Source organism: Arvicanthis niloticus, chromosome 30, assembly GCF_011762505.2.
Source record: "Arvicanthis niloticus isolate mArvNil1 chromosome 30, mArvNil1.pat.X, whole genome shotgun sequence".
Classification (NCBI taxonomy): domain Eukaryota; kingdom Metazoa; phylum Chordata; class Mammalia; order Rodentia; family Muridae; genus Arvicanthis; species Arvicanthis niloticus.
In genome coordinates, this window is record NC_133438.1 from 13,994,848 (window position 1) to 14,003,798 (window position 8,951).

Here is an 8,951-nt window from a genome sequence, read left to right on the forward strand (position 1 = left end):
ACACAGATCTCATTTATTGACTTAAACATTTATTGATCTAAACACTGACTTATCCTAATTCTTGTTCCAATTTTGGGCTGAAAAACAATACTTACTTATTTGCTTCTTTTTATCCTGCTAAATTCACAGGGGGAACTACAAATACGCTCTTCCTACTATCATTTAAAATCAAGAATATGCTAAATCTGGAAAATTCAGTTAAGAGGATCTGTAATTAAATGATTAGCTTCATTTCTTTCATATGCGTTGAAATTGAGCCTCATTACTTTTTCCCCCCAAAGCCTTTTCTAATGTCCTCCATCTGAGTTCTGTTAATTTCCTCCCCAATCCATGGCCCACTTATGTTTTGACTACAGCGCTGTTATTTGTGAACACGTCTCTTTCTCTCTCTCTGCATGACAAAGGGGGATCTGTCCTGCATATGTCTGAAATGCCCTTACCTATTGTCCTTCTCTGCATGGAGAGAGGTTCAATAGAGGTTTGTGCTTTGAAACGACTTTTAATTATAAACGCATTTGCTTTTATGTGAATTTGGTCCAGCACTGACTAAGTGCGTGAGAGTCAAACGTTGCTTGTGAAATGAGGGTAGCCTTGATTTGGCATAGATCATGAAAAGATGATGGTCATGATGGCTCTGGATATATAGAATCATGATGAGAAGACGAGATGGGGCACGTGCTTCCAACATCCATGTTTTTATGTTTGTGGTCTGCCAGAACTGTGTCAAGGACTTATGGGTAATTATATAAATAGACAGAAAAATTGGCTCTGTTTTTAGTTTTACCACCTACTAGAGGAATGTTATGTCAGGGAAAACACCAGCCTTTCTGATCTTCCTTCCCTCATGCAGAAGGAGCACTATAGAACCAGCTCACCCTAATAATCTTTGACTTTACTACTATGAGAGGTTCCCACCTTCTATGTCATTGTCTCTTACTTTTCCACTGCTTACAATGTGTACAACTTCAGACAAGTAACTTCATCTTTGTGTGGCTCAGCTTCCTAACTTAGAAAATAAAAGATAACTATTTCATATTAAATAATTACAGAGTATTGGAGCAGGGTTGGAACAGGCGCTGGCTGGTAAAAGGGTTAATGAATGTATTTTGTTACCTTGCTGAAAATACATTAGTCCATCTCCAATTAAAATTTCAAACAGTTCTTGGCATAGTACCTGGTACAGATAATGCATCCAATATAGGCTTTTGGTCCTTGTTGGTTTTTTTTATACTTATTGCAAATAGCACATGAAAACTGTATTTGTATTACATCACAGTATACTTCTGATCATCCACTTAGTCTACAATGTGACATCTTTGTCCCTTACTCTCTGTTCGGTTTTGCATAACTATTCTTTGATTTCTGCCTTGTTATCTTATGTTCTGGGATCACTGTAATTCTTTCTGTCCTTATGCCCATATAGCTCACAAGTAAATATACAAGAAAAGATATCTTTTGGATCACACACAGAGAAGTTGTCTTTTGGATATTCAAATCTCATAGTCTGGTGAAAGGCACAGTTAAAGAAGGGGTCATTGTCCAGAACCCCATCTTGCTTAGGATATAGTGCTGATATAACTGTAAAATTGTTCAGTTCATTGAGGTTCTGCATTTTCGTTTAATGAAATATATTGTGAATTTGACTTCGATAAGCTCTGATTTAGTTTCATGTATATGATATCCCACTAGAGGTGAGCAAACTGGGAAGAGAGAAACAATGGGTCTTTAGTCTCAACAAATCTGCATTTCAACTGGATGTGATAGTTTAGGTATTTTCTTTGGAAGATAATTATTGATTGTATTCGAAATATTATTTATATGATGCCTTTTACTCTTATAGCATTATTATTGAATTTGCCATTATTTTATTTTTATTTATGTCAATTCATGTGTCTGTATATGATTATGGGCACATGTGTGCAGGTGCCCATGGATGATAGAGAAGAACATCAGATCCCCTTGAGCTGGAGTTACAGGGAGTGCTGGGTCATCAAATATGGGTGTTGAGACCTAAGCTCAGGCCCTCAGGAAGGACAAGCGCCCTTAACTGCTTAACAATTTTTCAAGTTCCTTATTTAAGTTTTCTTTCTTAAATTTAAAAAGCCAATTGAGTTTAAAGAGCTTGGGCACTTATCAGTAGCTTGCTGATTCAGAAGGAGCAGTCCGAGAGGCCCTCCGACTATGACCTAGGGTCCATGTGTCAAAGTCTTAAGACAGGATTGTGTGATTGTGTGACAGGATTATGTTCTACCAAAGGTACGTTGGGGAAAATGTTCTTCTGTATGTGTCCCTGATTTTATTATTAATCTGAAAAATATTTCTGCTTCTCCAACATGATCCACAATTTTCCAGCTTTGAATTCTTGACAGTCATGATTTAAAGCTTCAAGCATATGATTATGAGATGGTGGTTCCTAACATTTACCACAACCTCCCAGCTAACCACATAGCAGTTGGCACTCAAGATTTCTTCTAGAAGCAAAGAGGGATCTTTCTCTCCAACTCCTTGGGAAAATATTAGCAATGTCAAATAATCCAATGAGGTAAGTCAGACGCTTTGCTCCTCTGTAGGGAAAAGCCACCACCACAGCATTCTCCACGAACAAATTTGAAATCTAATAGTTGGGCAATATTGATCATTATTTATTAGATTTCAGGAGAAAATTTATAATTACTGAGCATCCAGGAGGCAAGTCTACTTACACTGATACTTATAGATATTTATATTTATTTCTCTTGGCAGACATGGACAAACACATTTTTTGAAAAGTACTTTGTGGAAAAAACAAGGCAGACTATATTTAAAAAAAAATCTACCACAGAAGGAATAATAATAGCTTCCATGTCTGGAGACAACTGACAGGCATTAAATATAAAGGAATTATTTTATCTTGGACAAGAGAATTGCTGTTACAGCAAATTTTGACCTTGTCAGAGTCTGGACAATTCTTCAGTTTAAAACTTCTCCCCTGACAGAGCTCAGGCCACAGACGAGATAACTGATCTGAGGCTTAGCAGTATTGGCACGGTGGTGCATTATGGGATTTAGTGATAGAGTGTTTGCTCCCTAAAGAGAGAACTACAGGAATCTCAGGAACGTGCATCAATCCCCCAGTGTAGAAGCAGTACGTCTAAGTGTATTTCAAGTAAATCCTCACCTCGCCACATAAAGCTGCAATTCCAGCACGCCTACAAAAGGAAATTAACACAGGGGACCCAGGGCAGAATGACTCTCCTGGAGTCCATCCTTCAACTGTTCATTGGATTGGGCAGTCTATTTTAGTCACATGTGAGATTCTCTCTCTCTCTCTCTCTCTCTCTCTCTCTCTCTCTCTCTCTCTCTCTCTCTCCCTCTCTCTCCTCTCTCTCCCTTCTCCCCTCTCCCCTCTCTTTCTCCCCCCTCCTTCCCTCTCTCTCCCCCTTTCTCTCTTCCCTCTCTCTCTCCCCCCTCTCTCTCTCCCCTCTCTCTCTCCCTCTCTCTTTTTCTCCCTCCTCTCTTTCTGTTTTGTTTTGCTGATTTCACTATCTTCTCTTATTTATCTGCTACTACATCAGTGTCAAGCTCTTGAACTTTCTTTTAGACAATGCATAGTGTTGAAAATTTCCTCAGGTATTGCTGACTCAGGTAACTAAAAAATTGATCACTTCTGTTCTCAGTGATAGTGACCGGGTAGATTTTATTTGGTCAGAATAATAGGACCTATCTAAATAAGTAGAATGTTAGAATGTGCCTGGGGACATATTTACCAAGTTGCTTAGATGAGGGTGTGTGCTATTTTCTTCAATAGAGAGAATAAAAGTTAATTGGTTTAAGTGCAAAAGAAGAAGAAGAAGAAGAAGAAGAAGAAGAAGAAGAAGAAGAAGAAGAAGAAGAAGAAGAAGAAGAAGCAGCAGCAGAAGCAGAAGCAGAAGCAGAAGCAGAAGCAGAAGCAGAAGAGAAGAAAAGAAAGAAAGAAAGAAAGAAAGAAAGAAAGAAAGAAAGAAAGAAAGAATAATGGTTCAGCATGGCTGGAAAATGGCCTTAAAGGTCAAGAGCACTTCTTGCTCTTGCAGAGAACCTGCATGCTTTGTTTGGTTTTCAGCATCTACAGGATAACTAAAAGAACACAAATCCATTCCCAGGGGATCCAATTACCTCTTCAGAACACCAGAGGCACTGGGCATACAGTTGTTTGCCTGCATACATGCAGGCAAAAGGCTCATGTACATAAAATAAAATTTAAAAATCTAAAAAAAAATTAAAAATGCTACAGGATTATAAAATGCAAAGTTAATAATAATCTAGCTGATAGAGATGTTGTTTGTTAAGTTTCTTTTTTCAGTAAACAGTGGTTAACACAGAGCTCACAAGTGATCAAAGAGTAAAGAATAAGTATCTGTAAAATGTTCAGCTATAGGTGTGGCATCTAGATACATCTATATCACTCCTACTTCCAAGACTTAGGGACTACTTTGGGTGAGGAGGCAAAAAGATTGTAAGAGAGGTTGGGGAAAACTAGAACCTCTCTTCTGGATATAATGGACTGTTAGTCATAAAACATGAAACTCAGCTGTGTACCTCAATAGGACCTGTATAAGATCAAGCCACTCAACACTCCAGCATGTGTGTGTGTGTGTGTGTGTGTGTGTGTGTGTGTGACTCATAAGCTCCTTTCTTCAACTGAGGAGTCACAGCTAATTGGTGGCACCCTAGGGAGGGAGAATCATTCTTTGAAGTGTGGTCCCTGATAGATCAATCACACTCCAGTGGATGGTTCTACACCCATGAGTATATAGGCAACACAAAATAGACTTAGGAGGTTATTTTTAAAAAAGGAGAGAAAGTTGGGAGGTGGTGGGTATGTGGAGGGTGGGTCTGGGAAGAGCTACCAAGAAGAGTACAAGATTGAACATAACCAAAATACGTTGTATAACATTCTCAAAAAATTATAAAATATTATATTAAAAGTATAAATTTAATAGTCCACAAGGACTAAGGCCACACATTTTAAATGTGTGTATAAGGTAGCAACTTGAAAGCACACTTAAGGACGGGATGCTCCTGATCTTAGATATGATTCTGTGGACCGACTTCTGAAACGTATACTTTTATTTGAACTGTTCTCAACAGGGCAAAGTGCCTTGATTATTCAGAATATTCTGTGGTCTTCTATTGATCTTTTGCCTGTCACTTGCCTTCAGTTTAGCATACAGGCTCGGCATGGCGAGCTACCATTTCATCTCCTGGCTCAACCCTTTAACTACCTTGGTGTACATCTATGATGCTGCGTTAGTGTCCAGTGGGTGGATGTATGAGTTAAATGCTATAGGTTTGAAGTAAAAACTATTACCGGTCTTGTAGCATTACGATCCATAAGCCATTCCTTCTGTTTGGCTGAAACTGATCACAGTGCCAGAATATGCTGTCTTCAAAACAGTAATGACACCATGACAATATTTAATGACTTCCAACATAGGGAGAAAAACTTAAAACTCAGAACTTAGGGTGGGCGTGGTCAGGGAATTATAGCATAAAATTCATATGCTTTAGAGTTGGTTGTGTTGTGTAGGTTGAAGAAACTCAGGTATGTTTTGGGTTAGTCCAGTCCTTCAAACTATTTCTTTCAAATGTTTTCTTTCAACCAAATCTGAAACACATTTTGCCAAAACCTTTTTTCCCTTAATTTTTAAAGCCATGTGTATTTAAAGGGACATTTAATCCATATGTCTTGGCCCATTTACACTTAACTCATCAAGATATTGTTTTTAAGAGTTACTTGAGCTCCATGAAGCCTATTTTATAAGTCTTTTCTCCTTCACTACTAGGAAGTCGTGTTTTGCATGAAACAGACATTGAACCCACAAAATAATTAAGTTTGGATGAAAATTGAGAATGTACAAGTTTTTTTTTTTTTTTTTTTTTTTTTGAGAGCCACTAAACTTAACTTTGAGAAGCACATTCTTTTCTTTCAATTTTTTAAGTTACTTTGGCTGAGATGTTATATTTGATCATCCTTTAAATCTATGTTACAGTTAAAGGTCTGGATGTTTGTTTCCCAAAATATTTTCTTTAGAGTAATGCATAAAATCAAAGTCAAAACATAAAAAACATGTACCAAGGAATGAGCTCCAAACTTTTGAGGTTCGTGTAGAGCTAGGTTCTTGTTTCTCTCCCTACTAGTGTTCCATATCAAGTTCTGACCAGTTTGTTCTTTGAAGTACTGACCTGTTTGCTTCTGAAAGGTTGGTAAGATACAGTCTTGCTTTGCTCGCTATGCCGACAACCTCAGAATTCCCAGAGTCTTCATGTCTGTCTGTCTGTCTGTCTGTCTGTCCATCCATCCGTCTGTCTGTCTGTCTGTCTTTTTTGTGTTCCTGTTTTTTGTGTGCAGGTGTGTATGTATGTGTGCATGTGGAGGCCAGAGGTCAATTTTGGGTGACTTCCTCAGCCTCTCTGTACATTTTTTTGTTTTGTTTTGTTTCTTGAGACAGGGACTATATATTCTATGTAGCTCACCTTTTAAAACTCTCTCTAGAAATTTGCTAGGATTCAAAACTTTATGAAAAAGACTTGACAAGCAGACAGTTCTACTATAAGACTATTAAGGGCTCTAAAGCCAACATCCATAACTATGTAGAGGGTGGGGAAGGGAAAGGGTTTGAAGGGACATGGAGGGCAAGAGAGGGAGAGAACAGAGAAAGAAGGGATGGAGAGATGGCTCAGTTAGTAAAGTACTTGTGGTTCAAACCCAAGGACCTGATTTTAATCTGTAAGACTCACATAAAAACTTCACTTTAGCTAGACTTGGTGGTGAAGGTGCATGCTTTTTCTCACATGAAGGTGAAGGCAAGTGGATCTCTTAAGTTCTAGGCCAGCCAGAATTACATAGTAAGACTTCGTCTCAAAAAAAAAGAAAAACAAAACAAAACAAAATAAATGAAAGTCATACTTGGTGGCACACAACTCTAGCTCCAGCAGCAGAGAGCCTTTAATGTATTTATTTGCAAGAAAGCTGCTTTATCATTGTTAATTTACAGTTAGCTTATTATTTCAATATTATAATGCTTATAAAGTTGTAGGGAGAATTATATATTTAAGTATGTATATTTGTGTCTTTGTTAGGGTTTTACTGCTGTGAACAGACACCATGACCAAGGCAACTCATATAAAGGACAACATTTAATTGGAGCTGGCTAATAGATTCAAAGGTTCAGTCCATTATATCATGGCAGCATCCAGTCAGGTGTGGTGGTGGAGTTGCGTTCTTCATCTGAAGGCTGCTAGCAGAATACTGACTTTCAGGCAGCTAGGATGAGGGTCATAAGCCCATGCCCACACTTCCTCTGAGGAGGTGACACACCTACTCCAAGGCCACACCTCCAAATAGTGCTATTTCTTGGGCCAAACATATTCAAACCACTACATTTTGTAAATATGTAAGCATTCTAATCTTTGACCTTAATATCTTAAATTTCATCTATCAGAATCTAAAAACTCAAATCCAGCCGTTTCCATAAATTTTACTCATCAAACAATAAAATATGTCAACAAGGCTAGTGCTCATTCACGTATGCCTTTTCTTTCCTGATACTGTTGTTTGGTTAAGTAATAATTCAGACTTTGCATGAAGGTGTTCCAGTAAATGTAGAATTAGTCAAAACTATTTTTGGTCCATTTATTTTGTTCTCAGGCTATAAATACAAAGATATGGATGCAATTTTTTTTAATAGTTAGCACCATCAAGCTTAAATTGTCTTTGAGAAACAGCAATTTAATTTATCCATTACAGGTATTTTGATAAAGACTATCCACAGCACCATTTTAATGGTTGTGTTTTAAAATGCAAATTTTACTTTAATTTATTAATTCAAATTTTATGTTAGATATTCTGGCAAACTTTTGAATGAACTCTAACAACTTCTGAAGTGATTTTCTAAAATGTTAGGCAGATGCTGACCATTGGCAAATAATGATAAGTTTTGTCTCTTTATTCCTGATCTTTGTATCTATTTGGGTTTTTGGTTTAATATATGGTACTGTAAAATGAATACTGGTAAGCAATAATCCTACCTGATACTAGCCCTTATACAACTATACCTCTTATTTCATCAATTAGATTTGTATTTACATATTTTTACAAATAACACTTCATTTAGATATTTTGTTTCTACTTTCCTAACATTAAAAAAGCAAATCTTAAAATGTACACAGTATCTTTACATTATTTAGAGTTTGCTGTTATTATTTGTTCACAGAAAATTGATAGATTTTTTTTTTTTTTTTTTTTTGCTGTTGAGCTATCCTTGTATTCTTGTAAACCCATTTGGGTTCTAATGCATAGTTTTTAAAAACTACATCCCCAGGTCTGCTTTGCGAATATTGAAATTATTGGTATATAATTTTATATGTTAAGGTTATTGGTCCATGATTTATTTCTGTGTTGCTCTTTCTTTATTTGATATCAGTTCTGTATTTTTTAAAAAGGCTAGACGACTTAGCATATTTTTCATTCATTGTAAACATTTATGTGCAGATGGGATGGCTAACTGGGTAAAGGTGCTTGCCTCCAGCGTGATGACCTCAGCTTGATTTCTGGAATCTACATGGTAGAAGGAAAGAAGTAACCCTGCACGTTGTCCTCTTACTGCATGCTATTACACACACACATACACACACACACACACACACACACACACACACACACACACACACACACATATACACATACACATACATACATATATACATACATACACACACAGACATACACAGACACACACAGACAGATACACAAACACACACATATACATACACAGACACACATATACACATACAGACACATACAGACACAGACACACACAAACACACACAGACACATACACATACATACATATATACACACATACACAGACACACACAGACACACTCATACATATATACACATACATACATATATACATACATACACACAC